We start from the raw sequence: 21,689 nt of genomic DNA, 5'->3' as shown, positions 1-21,689 counted from the left end.
AGAGGCTCCCAGGTCATACTTTAGAACACTCTATCTCTCTGGGGTGCATCCCGATTTCTGCCTTATCTTTGGTGGCTAGAAGTTCATGTTCGTTCTACTGCTCGCCCTGAATTTATAATCTGCTGCAAATGGTGGTAACCTCAAAAGAATTTAAATTCTAAGATGCTATACACAGCCAAATAGAATTTCTATGGGTACTGCCCTGAAATAGAATGTTTTATTTAAACCCTACTTATGGTCAGATGAGGTTTTCTGTTGTGTACAGTAGAGTGTTTAAACAGTGTATGTCCAAGCAGGACACCTAATTGTGCAATCATATGCCCGCACTGTGTATGGATTACATGTTGCATCTTTGCGCTGTGTGAGAACAGAATGAATTACCTTATTAGGATCATCCGCAACCAGTGGCACGGCTGGTTTTGCATGTCTGAGTAAACACTGCACATGAATATGACTCGTAAGCCATAAGCTGTTCATTTCAAATGACACCCTCCGAAACATTGGCTTTTACCCACCCAGTTTACATTAACATTAGGAACTCTTTGACTGAACATGATTTGTCAGTCCTCAGGGTTTACTTACTGTAGCATCATGTTTTCAACAGTGTACCCAGATTCTACAACTGACTGCATCGTTCTTGGGTTCATCTTAGCAGAGAGTGCAATGATTTTGTTTTCATTAGAATGATCTCGTTTTATGGCTGTCACTAAAAGCTTACCTTGTAGTTTCATTTTGCCTGAGGGGTTGAAGTTATCGTTAAAGATCAGTGGTGGGATGGTATGCAGCAGTGAAATCTAAAATCCTAGTGGATCTAGCAAGACACCAAAGACCCTTTATATTCTGGTTGGGTTACCAACCAGGAAATAAAAGGAGTTGAAGTAACTGTTCCAGTTACTTCAACACCTTTTCCAATTAGTGAACTTTGGGGGCTTACAACAAGGCATATTGATGTTCGTGTGAACGTGGAAAAGGGTGAGCATTAACTCAACAATCCTTCAGAGGACAGTCCTAGAAAGGTCAGTGAGAAAGATAGAAAAAAAGATGGCTTTTATTGGACTAGGTGATGGTAAGGAAGACCATGAGTTACATGGGACCTGATTCTTTGTAACCTGTACACATCGAAGATCACTAAGATTATTGTGGTTATTTAGGATCAGCTAGTCGTACAGAGAACCCTCACTACTTTCTCACTGCAGTCTACACCAATTCACTAAAATCTCACGTTTACTCCTATGCTAGCAGCGTATAGCTTTGCGCTATGTGGAAAGCAAGGCTGCTGCATGCTGTGGGATATGTTTGTGGGTTAGCAGGGTAAGCCAACTGAAATGTGAACATAAGACTTCCACGTAACTGAACAGAAGCTGCGGTACCTACAATTAAGACACAGGGTCTTTCACTCAGATAATAAACACCTGGCTGTCTGGTCACTCACCTTTTTCAAACTATTGTTAATGTCAGAGGAAGGCTCTAGTGTTCTGGTCTCTGGTTTATATTCCTTTGTGGGGAAGGAGAAGAATTTGCATACATCACTCTATTAAGAGAAGTCAGCACATTAATTAAACGGGAACACATCAGACCATGATTAGAGATACCTATGGAGGAACATGTCTAAGTGCAATAGAAATGTCACATTCAGAGCGGTACGATCTAAACTCATGTTTCATAGTACTTAAGACTACTCCGTCTCAAAGATCTGCACGATGAGGCTAATGACAAGTGCTGACGATGTTGTACAGAGATAGTAACGGTCTCACACATTTGATGAAACTGTATCCACATACAAACATTTTTTAAATATTGCTCGAATATTGGCATATTGCATAAATGAGTACTTGGTGGCATCATAATGGGTGTTCGGGAAACTGCTGCACTAGGCTTTTCTGCCCCACAAGAAGTCTGTAGAAATAAATCTCCGATAATAATGTCTCCTCACATGCTAGGGACAGTGAGGCAATTCATTGCAGCTTACTGGAAAAGATCCGAAACACATTCACGGACAAAACGGCTACATAGGTTCTGGCAATCGTTACGCTTAGAAAGATTACTTATGACCTTCAGCTCTATAGTAAGCAGTTTGATGGAGCTGGGCCAGCTGAGAGCCTTCCCAACGAGACCGAGCACTCTAACTATTTGATCTGCGAGAGATGGAGAAAAATGGGTCATAGGCACATCTTGTGGGAAGGGAGGAGATATGTTGCAATATCTCGAACAAAGTTGCAAACATAGTACCTGGTGGGAGCTGTAATTGATTGGAGTCATTCTTTAAAGACCTGCTCGAGACGATTGACCTGTCTTTGTCACCCAGAGGTGACTGCTCATGAATATTGTGCACTGGTTATAAGGATTTGGGGCTCCTACTGTTTGAATGTTATGCTTATGGAATACGTTAAAAACGCAATAAAATGTTGAACAAGAAAAATACCCTTTGGACGAGTGTATTTGCTTTTTGAGTTTCACTGTAGAATAGATGTATCTAAAGTGATCTTGCTCTATTTGATTAAACCAGGATTAGTGTGACCATCTGGTGTCATAGCCAACATTTGATACCTTGAATCATCTGTAAAATGTATCCTGCACTTATAGAGTCCAACGAGTGCTTTATTTAGCTTTCCAATGTGTTTGCCTAATGCCCTCATTGCAAAGTTTTTCCACTGGCAATCTGAGTATTCACTTTGTCTGCCTACCGTTGAATACTGTAGTGAAGCAAAACACGCTGTTGCAATCCACATATCATGGTTGTGAAATTCCTATTGCCGGACACCCAGGACATCTTGTTTGGGTTCAAGGGCAACACGCTATCATATATATCTTTTTTTTTTTTTCAAGAACAAATCGCCCCCCCCCCCCCCCCCCCCCCCCCCCACTGCAGCATAAATCATTAGGCTGCCAGTACACATTATGAATTTGCCAAAGAACATTGTCTGCAGGTTAGGTAAGATATGTATCCATATGTTCAGGCTGTTCAAACTTGTATTTATGGTTCAGTAATACAAAGCATTTATTATTAGGGTGAGAGCTCTAAGAAAGTGCTGCGAGCTCGGATTGCACTATGACTGGTTCCAGTTTGGAAAGGTGTAGACCTGTTTGCAAAGTTTAACATTATGAGGCTACATATATAGAACGCACCCAGGATACTCTGAGTAGATGCAAATACTTGCAGAAGATTGCAGGCAAAATTGATCTTTCTTTGCTTTCATATCAAAATGTACACAGAAAAAATATGCAAATAAAAAGAAAAAAGCATTTTGCAAGCTACTGTGCAATTTATAAGTACCATATATTTGAAACGTCATTTAGTAAAATATGTTTCATACATGGTATTATTTCCCAAAATAGTAGTAATGGAAAATCAGCGTAAATCCAGTTTTGGCAAGATTATGAGAAACTTGAAAATAAACCAACATTAGCAAAGCCAGAAGTCTGGCATTGGTTGTCAGTTTTTTAGATTTGTCAATGCATGTTTGTTTTGACATGGTTTTTGTAAAATTATATTGCTATGAAAGTTGCCGAGTCGTCACCAGTATAACAAAAACTTTTGCTAACAGCAAAAATGATAGTTTGGTCTCAAAAACATAATGCCATAGTAGTCTCTAGCACTGAAGAAAACTACTTTGTGTGCTAATGTTCCCCTTGTGAAAGAGCAGAATGCTGTCCCTTGCAGTGAAGTTTTAACCATTCAGGAAGTTGTATGTAACTTTAATAAAAACTAAAGGTCTTGGCGAACGGCAGACCTAACTAGAGACCCAATTTATAAAGAAAGTGACAAAATTGCAGTCCTGGTATGTACCCTTGCATTAGTGTAGATTTATGAATTCCCTTAAAATTTCCAGGAGTAGGTTAGGAATATGTACTCCTAGAAAATGTTTCAACTGCTTTTTAGCATGAGAAATGATGCATGTGTATTTTTTGCTCATGTGAATATCTTTTGGGCGTTTGTAAGTCATTTCCCAACAACTATTTTTTTTTGCCACTCTGTTAAACATCTTACTCGGGCAATGAGTTTTGATCTGGTTATACACATAGCACAAATGTAACGCCTCTAAGCCGTGATTTATCCAGGTCTCTGGTTTGCACAGATCAGCCACTTTATGGGTGCCTGTTTGTGTTTTATTTTTTTGTAAGCGCTTTGTTTTTAGCTTTTTGTGCATTTCTTTTATTTTTATTTTTTTGCATTTTTATTTTTATATAGCTCAAACTCTACTCGAACATATTGAAGTGCTTTACTTGAGCACCAGTTACATTACACTAGATATCATTCTTTTTTTAATCCCATGGGAAGATTATGTCATTTGCCCAAAATCACAGTACGCTGAGCTGACACCGATACTCAAACCTGGTTTCCTAGTTCCAAATTCAGCAGCTGTGACTGTAGTGTCACATCCCAGAAGAGGGAGGGAGGCAGAAGCCACCTGCAGGCTTGGCTCATTAAGTGCTAGGGATTCTAACAGGACCTCGAGCTGAGCCAGAGCCAGGCTTTCAGTGGCTCGCCCACATCTAAGTAAGATACATTACTTCACAGGAAAAGAGCCCAACATGTCCGATTGAATCTATGGGACGTGTTCAGGTATCTTCCCTGATCTTTCTATATCGCTGGTATGATCCTAGTGGGATCGTCCTCCTCGCACTTAGTTTGTCTTTGGATGTTACGCTGGCAACACAGAGCCGCTCTGAGATGTATTTTGGCTGATTGATTCTCAAAGAGATGCTTAGTTTCTCCAAGTAGATCTGACACTCACGAGTAATTGACTATTTTTACTGATTTATTGCAGCTCTGCATGGACCGAAAGTATTAAAATCAATAAAACGTTATTCGGAGACTATACCATTCATAAAGGTATACATAAACAAGCACAAAAAGTGTACAGTTCCTAACAGCACAAATAAGTATATATAACATAACAAAACACATGAAAAAAAGAGCAATGACCGCAAAAGATTTAAATGACCTGGACCTACAAGCGAGGAAAGACAAGAAAACTCAGCCCTCGGGCGACCGGTACCACTCTGAATCTGCAGACCTAATCGGCACGTGGTGCGAGGGGTGCCCCCCCCCCTCACAGGCCCAAAGAGAGTCAATAAAAAGCGGCCAGCTGCGCTGTCGCTGAGCGAAAGCACGCAATACGTAGGAACCGGACTGGTGCGGGAGTCACACATACCCAGCCGGCCACGGACCTCACACAGCCAGTCCAGTCTGATGTGGCACCTACCCCGGATCATCCATTTTGGAATCTAAAATAGATTCAGTGCTCCAAGCAGTGGCGGGCATCGGAGAAACCCTAGCACAGACCAGAGCGTCACTCGAAAGCCGCATAGATAAGGTCACATCGGACTTTACTATCCTGAATACGAATCACAAGAAACTGGCTGCCAGGGTTGGGGAGTTGCTGGCGGAAACTGCGGAGATTGCCCCGGTCACCAAGGCACTGACCGTTGATGTAAGAGAACCTAACTACGCGACGGCGATCACTGGAGCATAGGGTGGGCGATGCTGGGGGCCGCTCCCGCTGGAGATATGTCCGAGTTGTGGGCTGCCGGGAGGTGCAGAGGGACGGGATGCGTCCTCATACGTTGAATCCTAGATGAAGTCCCTGCTGAGTTGCTGACTGCCTACTTTGCAGTAGAACGAGCACACAGGGTGCCGTCAGGCAGACTGCCACCTGGTGCAAGACCTCGCCCTTTCCTATTTTGCCTACTAAACTTTAAGGACAGAGACATGATACTCCGCGAAACCAGAAGAATATCACAGTTGACAACTCTCAGGTCCTTTTCTTCCCGGACTACGCAGCAGGCGTGCAGAAGCTGAGCAGCACTACGTAGCAGACGTGCAGAAGCAGCGCAGCACGTTCTTTCCGGTCAAGAGGCGAATGCATGAGCTAGGCAAAAAATACTCCCTCATATTCCCGGCCCGACTACGAGTGATCGCCGATGGGTCCGCTCATTTTTTCAGCGACGCAGCAGATGCATGGGACTGGCTCGAATCCACAGGCTACCATACCTCGCCAAGTCAGAGAGGGAACATAGGGGTGTCAAACACGGGAGGCTGCAGAAGTCGTCGTCGTCGAAGATACAAACTACAAGCAGCAGGTTTGCCGAGACAGCTGAGAACTGCTCTTAATCAAGAACAAACACCTCAAGAAAGGCAGGGTGTCCTAGGAGCATGAGAAGCAGACTGCATAGCAGAGATACTGATGCCCCGTCGGAACATTCACTGAGCAGAGGCAGCTCACTGGCTATGTGGTCCAATGGCGAAGACTCACAGTCAGTCCCTATGGTGACGCCGCAGACTGCAGATGATTTAATGTAGTGACATGGCACACTTGATGGTCATGTATGTATCTGCACACTCGGCATCCCAGGTTAGTCAGACACTTCACATGAGGTCCCAATGACACATGCGTGGGACGCGTTGGGCCAAGCCGGATTCCCTGTGCGGCACCGACTGATGGGCGCCTGGTGCACCACACAAGTTAAACACACATGAAGACTCAGGTCATGCGGGCCCACAATGCTACTGCGCTCTTCGCTAACTGCGCATCACTCAAATTTCTTCAAACCCCCCTCCCGACCCCTTCGAATCGGCATACATAGCCGTCAGTTGCCACATGGCATTGTTAATTGTTTGGGCAGATACCTGTTGTACCTCTACTCTTCCCAAGTTTAGTCCCACACATCTCCCTCTCTCGCCAGCTTAACGTGACAACGTTCACATGAACTTTCAACACCCATGGTTGCATCGCGATCTCACTGACTACACTATGCACAGCTACCCATCCCTAGGGGTGCTGGGTGAGATACGCACAGTGCTGCACTCTTCTCTTGAAACATGCCTCCCACCAACGTAGTCACCTGGAATGCCCAGGGGTTGCACACCCCGTCCCGCAGATATAACATCTACACATATCTTAAGCGTCACCAAGCTCGCATAGCGCTCTTACAAGAGACTCGCATAACCCAGCCTGAGATCCATAAACTACAGCAGCGGAGATCCATAAACTCCAGCAGTGGTGGAAAGGGAAGGTACTGGCTACAGGCTATTCATCTTATGCCTGAGGGGCCCTCATTTGGATAAGACCCAGGACACTCTTTACACCAGAAGAGACCGAGATTGATACTCATGGCAGATATATCCTATCTAAGGGGTGGCTGAATGAGAAGCACATGGTGATGGGCTTCATTTATGCCCCAAACACGAATCGGAACACGTTCTGGCATACACTGTTCAACATACTCTCGCGCTGGTGCGAGGTTCCATGGCTGCTAAGTGGGGGATTTTAACCCTGTCCTGGACATCACCATTGACGGGTCCAGGCGGGCGGGGCGCGGCACAAAAGGCCTTTCCCCTACCAGGACCTTTTAACCCTGCAGGGCCCAGCGAAGGGATATTGGTCACCCAGCTCAAATAGTCAAGAGCGGCCAAAACGCACTTAGGTTAGATGAGAGACCGGAACAGCCACTTCACGGACTACACGTGAGGCAAGCGCAGGGGCAGAGAGCAGATTGGGCAAGTGGAAACTGATAATGCTCAGGGCACAAGCCAATATCCTCTACCTCCACTCTGACTCATCTCAAACCTCCTTCTATTACTCTCTCCAATGCACTACCTTATTTCTCACTCTATACCACTCTCAATATATCTTCTACCTCAACTCTGACTCTTATCAAACCTCATTCTACAACTCTTTCTAATGCACTACCCTATTTCTCAGCCCATACCTTTATCAATATATTCTCTACCTCCACTCTCTCATTCATCCCAAACTCCATACCACCACTATGATCCCCAAAAAACCTGTTCTAGACTTCCCTCCTCTACCCCTCTTTGCATCAGCTCATACCTCTTTTACTATTCAGATCCCCCAAAACAAGCCTTTGTCAACCCTTTGCTCTGACTCTTCCCCCCCATCCCCCCTTTACTCATTTCAAACCAATTCCTACTCCTACTGCTATGAACTCAAAAAAAAATACCACACTTTCTCGACCCTTACCTGTTATATCCCTCCACTATTCCTTTTCCCTACACTATTTCTTTTCAATCCAAACAGACTAAAATGTCCACCACTCAAATTTCATATTTCCCTATAGTAATTGCCTACTTATCCTGTTTTGGTTCTAGAGTAGCATGCTAGCTGCCAAAAAGTGTTTTAACACCTCATCAGGTGCAAACATTTTCCCTCTTCTATCCCTCCACTATACTTCTCAATCCAAATAACAGAGTAACATATCTACTGCGCAAATTAATAGCATATTTCACTATTCTAATTCACCACTAACCCTTCATGGGTTCCGGAGTAGCGTGCTACTTGCTGAAAAAGCACTTCAGGGGTAGTAAGTGCTATATAAATGCAAATACAATACAATAAAAGGGGGGCAAGCATACATCCCTGCCTCACTCCACGATATATGCCATTGTCCTTTATCACCTCACCCTGAGTATTAATGCACACCCTGGCCCTCATATTCTTATGTAGGTAAGCTAGGAAATTAATCAAAACTATACCTATGCTTTGTGGGACAAGCAGGTGCCACAATTTGACCCGGTTCACGCAATTCAAATTCTGATGAGAGGTCCATAAATGGTTAATAGAGGGGAGATTGTTTTGCCACCGTATATTTCCCTAGGACCATATTTATGTTAAGGCACTGTTCAATGGTTCTTACTTTACGCCTAAACCCATAATGGCACTGATGTAATACAGACTCCTCACACACCCAAGCCATGATCCTGTTGTACATAATTTTGCCAAGTATCTTGGCAGTGGTGTCAATAAGCGGGATTGGCCGATAACATCTTAGAAGAGAACAATCCCTTTTTTAAAAGCTAGAGACTGATGGACATGCCCCTGGTGTCAGGAAGAGGTGAATGGGTGAGGTTATTAAAAACATTCATAAGCAAAGGGGATCAAAGAGTGATGTTACTTTTAATAGATCAATGGGAACCCCATCAGGGCCCGTTGCTTTGCCACCCACACTTTGGCTAACAGCGTCCTCAACTTCTGCTGAGGTTGTCCAAAAGTAAGATACTAGGCAGTGAGTTATAGTAAAGGAGACATGAGATAGAGGTACTGCATATGTTATATTAAAATGTTCCTCCCAGATATTGCTAACAGTGTGACAGGAAATAGGGCTGGATTGCCTATTGTTACACTTTAGACCAGCTACAGATGCCCAGAACGACTTGTTAAGCCTGAACTAACGTTTCCCACTGTGCTACAACAGCCTCCTGCCATCGCTTAGCGGTGATTTATTTTTTTATATTGCTTACGCTGAAGGGCCACTAATGCAGGGTTCCAGTGTTTAGATGCCAGGGCTAAGCAAAGAGCCTTGTTTGCTGCTGAACATTCAGAGTTGAACCTTGTGGAGATGTCAGATATAGGCCTTACGGTTTGCAAGAGAGCCTTCCTAATCCCTGAACAGAGATCAGTGAAGGCTTTCACCACCTTCGAACCTTTGACCTCCACTGTCAGACACAGATTCACCAACTCCAGGTTAGCCCCCATTTTCTCTTTTGAAGATTGAACAGGGTCACACAATCTCCAAACCAATCTCAGATTATCTGTGGTAGGTTGTAAATTACAAGCCCCAATCTCCTGCCTGCATTTTGCCCTACGACGCAATGATAATGTGATTTTAATGGGATTATGGTCACTATAGCATGATGAAGTGACCATACCATGTGAGAGTAGGTCCTCTTAAGTTACGTGTGACAAAAACATAGTCTATCATTGATGGACTACTGTAGCCCCTAAAAGTGGGAACCTCACGGCTGGACAGACCAGCAACAGCCTGCACATTTACTAAGTTAAGTAAAGCTCGGCGGCGGGCGGTGTGAAAACCTAGGTACTCTAATGGTAGTCGATCTTTGACGAAGTAAATCAGTTTGGAATACCCTGGCTCCTGGAGGTCTCCCTGTTTTGAAAATTAGATGAAACTGAGCTCCTTTCCAGAAACAGAGCTTGAAGTGCACTGGGACGCGCTAATCTTCCTGATTAGATACCACTTTTGCACGGTTGCAGACCTGCCGTGAAGGGAACGGCGATTTCGGAAGCTTTTACCTGGCTGGAGGGCTGCTACTCATCGCGTGGGGAGCGGAACGTGAAACCACATCCCCCAGGATCCTCTGCTGCGGGCGCCGCCGCCTGCATCATCAGGCTGCGCCCGGGGGGTCAAAAGGCAGCCACAGAACCCGCAGCGCGGGACGCGCGCGGGCCAAGCCCGGGCCAAGGGCGGGCCCGTCCTTGCCCGTCACTGACCGGAGTTGGCCGGGGCGGGGCCACCCCTCTAAGCTGTGCCATACCACCATCGGTCTCCCCAAGGTACTGTGGACTTTGCTTTCTAACGATCCTTTGATACCATCCCAGGTTGTTAACCCCGTTCTCTCTATCTATCTGCTGAGCACGGCGGCAGTCGGTCCCCCCACGTTAGTTTGCTTCCTTTGACTTTACCCAGACAGAGCAGCCATTGTCCATTGTCTATCGTGTAATAAGGTCAATTCTGAGAACTTGTGATTAGCCCGGGTTTAGTCTGGGCCTGGCCTGTGCCCGCCTGTGATTGGACAAGGCTGAGTTTGCCCACATCTTTTGGCCTTTTTCTCACATTTTATTGTGTTTTTTAACACTGCAGGCATCCACCTATTACTATAGCTCAGGGCTTGTCATAGGTATTGCTTGTTTCTATTTCATCCTAACATGCCTCTAAGGTCAGGTAAAGACCGTACAGTCCAACTGCAAACTTCCAAGGGAATAGTTTCTGGCCCACTAGATGCTTTTATAACCAGAGCTACCGGGATTCTAGAAAAAGAAATAGCAATGACCGAGAAAAGGCTCTCCCTAGATTTAGTCAGCGGTAAGCGTTCCTCCATAGGTGCCCTTGCTACAATTTCCAGCCCTGCAGCACAAGCCCCGTCTAATCATTTACATTCATTAACGACAGAGGCACTGATACATGTTGTGGGAGATGGGGTGGATTCTCCACATTCGACAGACAATCTTGATTTGAGCTCTGATGTCACCCAGCACAATGGGTCAAATGTTAGTGGCATAGACCGAGTGGACACAATTAATAATTCGGTGCCGAAGCCACCGGAAGTGTCTGACTCCATCAAAAAAAAAACCTGTAAAAGGGAAAATACTCAAAGCAAACATGGGGGGAGAGTTCATAAGCTGCCTAAATCAAATGCTCCTAATAAATCCAATGCAGCTGCTCCGCAGTTTCACAATGCTACACACCCCCCCTCGGTACATCCCAATGTATTGTGCCCCACTCTAACCCCTATCGGTTCATCAGATCCTTGCCCTACTTGTTTTAACAGCGATGAAATCCTGCTGGTAAAAATGGAGGCCATGTTCAAAACCCTCCTGCTTCCCGTCTTGGAGCAAACAAGGTTGATGTCCATCAAAATTGAAGCCTTGGAGTCTGTCGCGAACATGAACATGCGCCTACTCCAGAAGCTAACTGCTCCCTCCATAGTAGTGGGGGCCTCTACCTCTCAGGCAAACATAATTAATAACACAGACAATGTGAGGCTTGGTAAAACAATGGGGGTTGTAAAAACAACATCTATAGCGCAGGTGGGCTCCAAGGATATAGATAGCACCGCTGGTGCTGGCACCCTGGTGCAGGAATCCAGTAAAACCTCCTCTATGATATCAGCGCAATGAGCTCAAATTGGTAGGGTGGATGACAGGGTAAATGTTGCACACAGCACCCCTTCCCAGCCTCCTTCAGGAAAGCCAACTACTATTCGTAACCCCACATTTCATAATGGGGGAAACATTGTTAAGGGTGTTCACCTCCGCACTGACCTACCCCCAGAATCTAATCAATATACCATTGTGTTAACTGGGGCAGCACCCGTCAAGGAGGGTGTTAGAGACAGACAGGGACCTACGTAATAAAGTAGTATTCTGGCTGAATAAAAACCGCCCTCTCCCGCCATCAACTTCAACCGAAATCCTATTAGTGAGAAGAGTTGATTGGGTGGGTTTTGGGACTAAAGATTTAGAGGGTGACTGCATTCTGGTATCGTTTAAGGATCCCTGGGTGGTAGAGTCTATTCGAAGGGAAGCAAGGTTTGCAAGAATGGGGGATGTACAAACACTGGATCTTGCTTATTTTTATCCCGATAGACATTCTAAACTCACACCAGGCCCCCATCCCAAGCGATTATTAGACAGGAGGCGTTCGATTGTGAGAACACCTTACCACTCCCAACATCTTCAACTCTTCAATCGTTACGGCCCTCTTTCTGACCTTGAGGCTGTCGATTGACTACATTTACCAAGTAAAGAGTACAGTATTGTGGAGAGCCATAGGAATGTAATATCTGTGCCCGGAAGGGTGGAATCTTCTATGGGGCATGTTGTTGTTGGGGGGGGGGGGCCCATTGTTAAATCTTATGGGGGGGTTGGTTGAAGCGACTACTGAGGATATTTCAGAGGAAATCGTGGGGGTGGATGGTGTTTGTATGACCCCAAGACTCGAGTTACGGGCTGAACCTGTGAAGGTAGTGGAGATCCCAGCCCCCACTGTGCCAATGATCCAATCACATAAAAGCAATGTAACAACTCCACACGATATTTTAAAGGTAGCCTCCTGGAATGTGGCTGGGATCAAGGGCCGGCTACACTCAGAGGAGTGGTTGGAATTTATAGATACCTTTGATATTATATTACTCCAGGAAACTTGGGCTACGGCCCCAATCCATAGGGTTGGGTTCATTAATTTTTCCAAACCTGCAATCAGAGGTAGCAAAGGGCGCGCTTCAGGGGGCCTACTGATCTGGGTGAAGCAATCCTTGGGAGTCCATTTATCGGAAATTTCTCTGGAACATCAAGACCTCTTGGGTATCAAGTTGAGCAAAGCTGCCCATCGGGATCTGTACATTATTAACATCTATGCACGAGGCCTACCTGGAGGCCGCTGCCCTGGTATTGTCGATGTAGTGGATAGGTATCTTGATAGTTCAGGAAGTGATAATCTCTTTGTCCTAGCGGGCGACTTGAACTGCACCTTTGAGCCGCTCCAGGCAGTTGGGGACAGTTGGGGGTCCTCAGAGGATGTAGTTTGGAACATTCCTGACCTATCAATAGACAAAATTGCCAAAGGGACTGAGGCAGCTTTGAATTGGATGGCCCTATGTTTGAACAGGGGCTTAAGGGCAGTTAATGGCCGCTCCTTATCAGATCAATGTGCCTGCAATACCTATGATAATGGTTTAAGGAAAAGCCGCATAGATTATATTTTGCTAAAGTTGGAACTCTGGCATTATATGATCGACATGGAAGTGGTATCCCGCCCAGAAAGCGACCACAACCCCCTGTCGCTTAGTTTAAGGTTTCTGGGCTCTGATAGATTGAAGAACCCAGATACTCTTAGGACAGGAGATCTCACCTTGACCAATGACAGAAGAAGGCTGAAATGGTCTAGGTTAGTGGGTGATGCCACCCTCTTTGAAAGTATTACAAAATTGGTTACCTACACGGTGAACGATCTCATGCCCACTGTGCCCGAGGGGGTTGGCCTCGATCATGTTACCAAGACCCACGAAGGTTGTTTTGAACAGCTTAAAATTCTCTTATCCAGTCCATACTTGGCAGGCCCGCCAAAAAAACTTGGTTCCCGTCAGAAATGGTACAACGGGAAATGTAGGGAGGCCTATAGCCAATTAGTTAAGGCGGTCAAGTCACGGGTTATGAGAGATGTCAAGTTAGCTAGGGTCCAGTATAAAAAAAACCCAGTGGGATGCTAAAAGAGAGTGGGAAGATAGGCATTGGTCCGATCTTCTGGATGCATCGACATCCAATAACCAGACGAAATTCTGGGAACTGGTAAAGTGGGGCAGGGACCCAGATTCGCAAATGCCTACAAATCATGTCCCCCCCGGAACTTGGGTGGACTTCTATGCTGCCCAATTTAGGTCTGAGATCTCGGTATCCTCCACTATGCTAAGCTATGAGTATACACTGTTGGATCACGGTGGGGTCCTGTTCTTTACAGAACAAGAAACAGAATTAGCACTGGGTTTGACTGAGCGGGGGAAGGCTCCAGGGATGGACCTAATCACCGTTGATTTGTTTAAATCCAACCAAGAACTTTGGATACCATATATCACTAGGTTAGCTAATGCAATTGCCCAAGGAGCCAGAATCCCAAAGAGCTGGAAGGGGGCTGAGATCCTCCCAATCCACAAAAAAGGGGATCGGTCCAACCCGGGCAATTATCGCCCGATCAGCCTTATTGACTCTCTCCAAAAGGTCATTGCACGAATGATCTTGGGTAGAGTTCAGGGATGGATGGTCTCGGGGTGCATTTTGTCTCCCATGCAAGCAGGCTTTAGAACTGGTATCAGCACCATCGACCAGGTGTTTAGATTTTGTCTGATATACTGGAAGGTGGTGCTGCTAGGCGGGGGGAAAATTTTCGCCGCTTTCATTGATCTGAAGGCTGCTTTTGACATGGTCCCGAGGGCTAAACTGTGGTGCGTCTTGAGAGACCTAGGTTTACCTTTGGAACTTCTGGATTTAATTGTTAAATTGCATGAGGACAATTTTGCTAGGGTTCGGTGGGGCGGTCAAGGACAAGTGACGAACAGTTTCCCAGTAACACGCGGGGTTCGTCAGGGTTGTGTCCTGGCGCCCACTCTCTTCCTGCTATTTATTGACCAGGTAGTAAACTTTTTCAATACCTTCCCAACTGATGCTCCCTCCCTGGCTGGGAAGAAGTTCCCCATGCTTATCTTCGCTGATGACACTCTGCTCCTCTCTAAGACCAGAAGCGGTTTACAGCGGGCACTGAACCGCTTTGAGGAGTTTTGTGTCATCAATGATTTGAAGGTAAACGTGGGCAAAACTAAGTTCATGGTTTTTACAAGGAACATTTCGGTTCGGAGCTCGGTAAGGATGGGTGGTGCTAACTTGGAACAAGTAGATTACATGTCCTACCTAGGGGTTACACTAGACTTTCGCCTGCGATGGAAGGAGCAGGTAGTCGAACAGCAGCTTAAACTGGCCCGCTTAACTGGCTGTCTCCTTAGGGAACAAAAGAGATCCATTACTAAACGTGTGCACCCTGCGCTAAAAATCTACGACGCAAAGATTAACGCTGCTATCTTATATGGAGCGGATCTTTGGGCGTACATGGATCTTTCTAGTCTGTTTAAAGTACAGTGTAAGTTCTTGCGGAATCTAGTGGGGCTTCCGCAATCAACCCCTTCTATACCCCTTTGCTTGGACTTAGGTTGTAATCCAATTAACGAGATGGCGAGGTTCAGACTGGTCGCCTTTTGGAGACGGATTTGGTCTTCCCCTGACCTTGCCTTATTTGCTAATGAGCTTGTCGAAGTAAGGTCCATGGAGGGATCCGGGAGAATTCCATGGCTACGCACGGTTAGAACCATTTTGGTTGAAATGGGTCTGGAACAGCTGTGGTTGTCTCCTGGAACCAATGTGTTTCCCTCCAAACAAGAATTTAAAGCATTGTACTGGGCCTCGGTTCGACAAACCTTACTGTCTGCTTCCAGTTCCACAAGTCTAACGGGCAGGTTCCTGGCTAACAAGCTGGATCCTTCCCGTGAGATCTACTGGGATATCATTACCAGGCCGCTAGATAAGAAACTCTACCATCAGTTTCGGGTGGGTTCTTTGCCCTTGAATACATTCACTAAAAATTGGGGCACTGGAGTAACTGAATTTTGTAAATGGTGTCCTGGTCATAAGGAGTCAGAGGGCCACCTCTTATTTGCCTGCCCCATGTACAATGACCCTCGTAGAAAATGGTTAAAACCCCTGTTTCAACGCCTTACTTGTAGTAGGTCCGCGGAGGCGATTCGGGCATTAAAGACCAATACCTCAGAGTTGTTTGCGGTGAGCACAGCGAAATTCCTGGGCTGGGTTTGGATCATTAGAGCCCATAAATAGTTAGAAATGTTTGATTATATGATTCGTACTTAAAACATCCTATTTAAAGATGGATATTGTATAGAATTTTAAGATGGTTTTATTTATTGATTTTATGTTTTTAAAAAAAATGGGATGTTTAACAAGGATTATTTTTAATGTATAGCTTTTATTGTGAGTACAATTATTTGTAAACTGGTCAGTATATGGCGTTTGTAAAGTATGGCCTAAACTGTTTGTGTAAATTCTGCTGTCTTTTATGATTTTATTATCGAAATAAAGACATTAAAATCTGAATCTGAAGTTAAGTGAGGCAAGAAATGAAATTAATTCTGCACTCCGAGAATCAGAACTAATTCGGGGACAAAGCCCTGAATATGGGTCCTGAAGATTAATGGGCAACTGCACGTTGAAATCTCCAGCTAGACAGTGATACAGCGTGTGCCCTAAAATGTAGTATTGGATGTGCCACTAGATCATTATTATAAAAATTCACAATATGCTGAGTCAGAGCTGTTATAACTATTATAATTTGAAAGCTTCTATCATGGTGATCTATGGCTTTAACGTGCCCACGTAATGCAGTGCTCACCCAGGTGGTCAGCCTCCCTTATGCATGCACACTTGTTGAGGGAATGGCAGTGACACTAAAACATTGATACCCATCCACAAATACTGGCAATAAATCCCACTTTTCTTGGAACAGGACAATGTCATAATCCCTGACAAAATAAAGCCAATCCGGTAAATTAATCTTGGATCTAAGGCCAGCCACGTTCCAACTTAATGTTTTGAGGGACATGGCACCTTTATCTTTGGTGTTAATTTTGTCCCTAAAAGAACCCCTGGAGTTGACGTCCATTGTATGCCTTACTGGGTCCACAATGTGTGTGATTGATAAAGAGTTTTGCGTCACTCTGTTCTCAGCCTCTGCAAGAGGGATAGTATTACAATGTGCTCCATTGGCCCGTCATTCCTGATGGGTACCTCAACAATCGTTGGGGCGCTCTCATTGTCAATCTACCTTCTCCAAATTACCATATTATTACAAGGCACACTGCAGGAGATACTCGAGATCTGGGAGTGGGGGCGTGGGAAAGGGGTCGGTGGGAAATAACCCTAAGAAAAGAGTAACTACGCTGGTTTCAGTTGGACTGTGGGTTTCTTTTGTACTTAGTATATTGTGGACACAGGCCGGCCATCAGTAGTTTACAACAATGCAATCAATCCCCCATGATGCTTTTCACTGAGTAGCCAACCAACCCATCTCACAATAATTATCTCAGGCGGACCCCAGGCGTTAAAATGCTTATGCTTACATAATCAATGTTCAACCTTGTTCCTGAGATGGTCCCATGACTCCTGTTGACCAGTTTTTTTTGGAATCAACACATATGGACATGATGAAGGTGAGCGGATCGGAGTTACCTGACATCGGGCACCAACAGAGCTACCAGCAGACTTGGAGATGGGGTCGGAGGATGACGAGTCATGACAAACTGATTTACACAAAGCACCTGTATTTAGGTTATCCCCAATCCACCCCCTAGTCAGAAATGTGAGGAATGTCTGTGGCTGTGCACATCAGTCATAGTTGGATTCTTAATTGAACTCTGAGGGACAGTGTTGGTATAGTTACTCGGGGATAGTTGATCAGATGCCGGTGGGCCTCTACCTTTATTACTAGTATCTACAAGGAGAGCAAAATTATAAATTCTACCCAAGAGGCCTTGGAGGCGATCAAGATGCTCAATCAGGGGCTTGAGTTTCTCCTAAACAATGTTGCTGACCTTCACACAGAGTGCTCCTAGTAAGTGGGTCAGGTGACGAGGTACCAGCGGAGGCTGGATCCAGGAAAGTAATTCACTGTTATTGGTGGGAATGCGAGGGGGTTGTTTCCACTTTACAACTGCTGGTCTTCCCAATTCTCTTTTACGTTTAACAGCTGTAGCAGGAGCAGGCTGCAGCAACGGAGGGTTACCCCGGTCAGAAACAGGCTCATCAATAACAACCATGTCAGTGCAATTGTCGGGACAGGTGGTTAAGGGCTGTTGACCCGCCCCATTCACGGGGATAAAACTATTGATTTCAGTAACAGCAAATGCAGGCAAAGCCAGCAACACCCGTTAATCAAGATTTAGTCTGCGCTCTGTCAATTTAAACTTCATTAGAAACAATCCCGACAACCCTTTCCAACATGCTTTCGATAGAACTCCTTGGATCTGGCCCAAGCTGAACACAAACTCGTGGCAAAGTATTCTTCTCATTCAGTAATTAATTAATTAAGTGGTATCAGTCACGTGCGCTATTTTAGATTGTCTAATTAAGAATACAGGAGACCACTTGTATTTTGTTTTTAAAGTATTCTGCTTTATAATGCAGCATCTGGCGATTAAGAGGATCATTCCTCAATAATTTAGAGATTGAGCACTCAAAGATAGAGCACAGGATCTATTTTGGGTGAGTGCTCATGATTTCATTCTATATGACTCTGAACATTACCCATAATTACAACGTATTACTATTTAAGATGTATTTGGTGATTTATTTGAGTGAGTTACGCATCTGGCAGATTCTGGGAAAAAATTGTCCTGTATCTTGGTTGTGTCTACACGTTCTATTAGAACTACGACATGTTCATGGTGGAATTCAATTAATATAGTTTGTGCACACGATTAAGGGTAATCTTCTCTCTTCCTAGGTGCATAGACAGATTGCCTTAGTCCTTATGAGATCTGCCAATTTATGGATGAGTCGCAGTGGAAATGTTGATTACCCATCCTTGGTTGTAAATTAATTTGTAGAAAACCTCAAGGAGACTTTAGGAAGGATTCATGGGGTGTGTAGAATGTGAGCAACGACGGGTGCACAGATTATCTATATATCTCTTACAATTGAGGTGCACACCCCTAACTTAAGAGCCAAAGCATTTTTATGTGTGCAGTTCAGGTGGTAAAATAGCTCCACAAATTAAAACGATTTTTAGATAGAGAAATGGGGAGAGGGTACGGAGGGGGAAACAGTCGAATTTCCCACATATTGGTGAGAAATGTCACACATGGAAATTTACTCTTTTTGTACTTCTATGTGTTTAATCCCTGCAAGCTTTGTACTCTGAAAATTTACAACATCTACACGCATTGATGCAGTCAATAATGTTTTCTTCCCTTTCAGTGTCCAGGACTGGAATATGTTGCTGCTTGGAGTTCCTATTACTGTCTTCCACCAGAGCAAAATGTACATCACAGCATGATGGAGTAAAGTAAGTTTGCTTGGTTTTACTTTGATGAGACCAGTTGGGTGTCTAGCTTTTCACAAATTACTTCTTCATCCCAGTCCTTACTCAAAGATGTTTACCTGCTTCCCTTATCTAGGTACCAAATAGCATGCTTTGTTTCCCAATTTATGTAATTTGTCACTTACTCCTTGCTAAGCCCTACCCTCCCTGTGGGCTCTACAGGGCAGTGGGCTGTTCACACATACTGTTTTCTTTTGTGCCCATCTTTGAACTAGCTGTTCTTAAGAGGGATTCCTGGTAGCGGTGAGGGTGGTTATTTTGCTCCTTTTCAACATGGAGCCAGAAATGTTGGAGGGAGTGCTGTGGTGGTTATGCGGGAGCTTTTGCTTGGCTTCGTCTCTGACCCTGTGTACAAGAAGATGGAGCCAGACTTAAAGGAGTACTAGGTTGGTTTCCTTCTGTTTCTGGGGTGGGATTGACACAGTTTAGGGTGATTTACTGCAGTGATGTCCATTTGCCCCTATCTCTCAAGACCAGTTGCAAAGTTTGCTGAGTTTCTAGGCAAAGGCTGAGTCAAAACCCCAGGGATGAGTACCAGGCAAGGCCTTTCTCTCCACCCATTTGTATTCCTCAGGCTTTAAATGCAAAACAGGGCAGAGGGCTTTCTTGGATGATTACTACTACAGATACCATACTGATTGAAAAGAGTGAAATTGCTCCCCGTGGGACTCCAGGGAACTCTTGTTGAGTAGTTTTCCAATAAAATGACTTTGTTATATGGAAGTTATCTCATATGGGAGTATGCTAATTTACAAAGTTTATGAATTGTGTTTGATTCATTTGATTCCTATTCAGGATTGTGAAGCTGTCAGACATCTGCACTACGTGAAATTGTTTTATTGTTGAGTAGATTTGAATGCCGATTATTTTTTTGGGTCCCACAATACGATTAAATCCGTAAGTACAAAACCAACACATGATTACTAGGACCACAACTGAACACCCTGCACTATATCATTATGCCTATCGAATGCATGTTCCACCTTCCTTTATTACTGATCAGTTCAACTAGCCCCTCCACTCCACTTTGCAGCTTACTCTGAGACCTGCACCAACTCAAATGATACTGCAACACCAGCAGCCCTAGACACCAAATGTGCTGGTTTCTCCACACAATAAAAAATGTGAAGTTGTAGGCCTTCTCTTCATCAAATCACTTTTCTTCAGTGTTAAAAGTGCCAGGACCCATGTCTGGAGACACCTACGCTTGTACCACCCATTGAATTACAGTTGCAAAAAAACTACTAACCATCACGCTCCTACATGTGTGACAGTTCTGGTATTGCAGGCGCCCAAAGCTTATTAGAATAGCTTTGGTGGTAGGTATTAGTAATTTGTAATGTATATTAAATTACTAAACAATTCAAAAAGCTTTATTTCGACAGTTAGTCATAAAAGCACAACAATACAACACATATCGCACAATAAATAACACATAATACAATACAAGGTAAAAAAAGAATTAAATTCCATATACTGTCAGATATCTAAAAATTTTTAAGAAAAATAAAAAAAAAAAACAGGCAGCAGGTGAAGAAGCCCTGGATAAGAAATAATCTTAAGAGGAGATAGCAGCAATATTTGTACTTAAAGTGCGAGTGCGTATAATCCAAAACCAGCCCAAGAATTTGGCAACTGCTATAGCTATGCTAGGCCTACAGTCAGAGCCCAAAATTCTCAGTGCAACAGCACATCTCCGAACACCCAACAGGCTACAGATCGGCCTCCGCCATCTCCGCCGTGGGGCCGCATATAGCGGACAGACAAAAAAAACATGGGGGATGGATTCTGTCAGTGTAAAACAGCAATGGCATTTATCATCATTTCTAGGGGCCCATTTGCAGGTATAGGTCTTGATAGGCAAGCTACCTATCCTGAACTGAAAGTAAAGTTTTCGATCAATGGGCCTCTCAATCAAATCCCAATAGGCCTCACACACTGGCCAGGATTTAAAATCCAGAAAGCGACCTGTTAGGCTAGTTGGGATGCTGATGTGACCTATAGATGTATAAACCATTTCCCAGTATTTCTGCTTCAGTTGCACCTTTGATGGGAAAACTGCCGTCTCGGGGTCAAAGTGTCTCCAAATCCAGTTTAATAAGTAGGGATTTAATCTCTTTCAGCCAACCTATTCTGTGGAAGCAGTCACGTAGGATCACATCCTTAAAGCCCAGAGTGTATTGCACAAGTTCTGGAGTGACCCATAGACGCCTCCAGTAGAGGAGTGGTCGAAGCTTTGCTAGGTCCACTATATTTTTCCTCCCAAGATCTAGATGAAGAGGGATCGTAGGAGTACTTTGTGGGACACTTACAAGATTACGTAAGAATGTATTTTCTAGTCTTGTTTTATATCATTAAATCCCCAGAGCTCAGCTCCATAGAGGGCCGAGCTCACTGCTTTAGCGTTATAAATTTCTAGTGCAGGAGTGACTGGTTTGGTAAAAGAGGATTTATATTTCTTAGTTAAGCACCCTATATGCTGGTGCAGTTTTAGAGCT

General features: G+C 44.4%; 1 protein-coding gene across 12 annotated transcripts in view; it reads left to right on the top strand.

Moving 5' to 3' along the window:
- The window catches only part of BLTP1 (bridge-like lipid transfer protein family member 1), a 1,988,102-nt gene that overhangs the window by 42,058 nt on the left and 1,924,355 nt on the right, over positions 1-21,689 (top strand). For all 12 annotated transcript variants that reach the window (XM_085641559.1, XM_085641555.1, XM_085641564.1 and 9 more), the window contains exon 2: positions 19,068-19,155. The gene's annotated coding sequence lies outside the window, so the exon portion shown is untranslated. The remainder of the gene's footprint in view (positions 1-19,067; positions 19,156-21,689) is intronic.

This window comes from Triturus cristatus, chromosome 2_2, assembly GCF_964204655.1.
Source record: "Triturus cristatus chromosome 2_2, aTriCri1.1, whole genome shotgun sequence".
NCBI classification, from domain to species: Eukaryota; Metazoa; Chordata; class Amphibia; order Caudata; family Salamandridae; genus Triturus; species Triturus cristatus.
The sequence above is the reverse complement of the archived record's forward strand: the minus strand, read 5'-3'. Positions and strand labels throughout refer to the sequence as shown.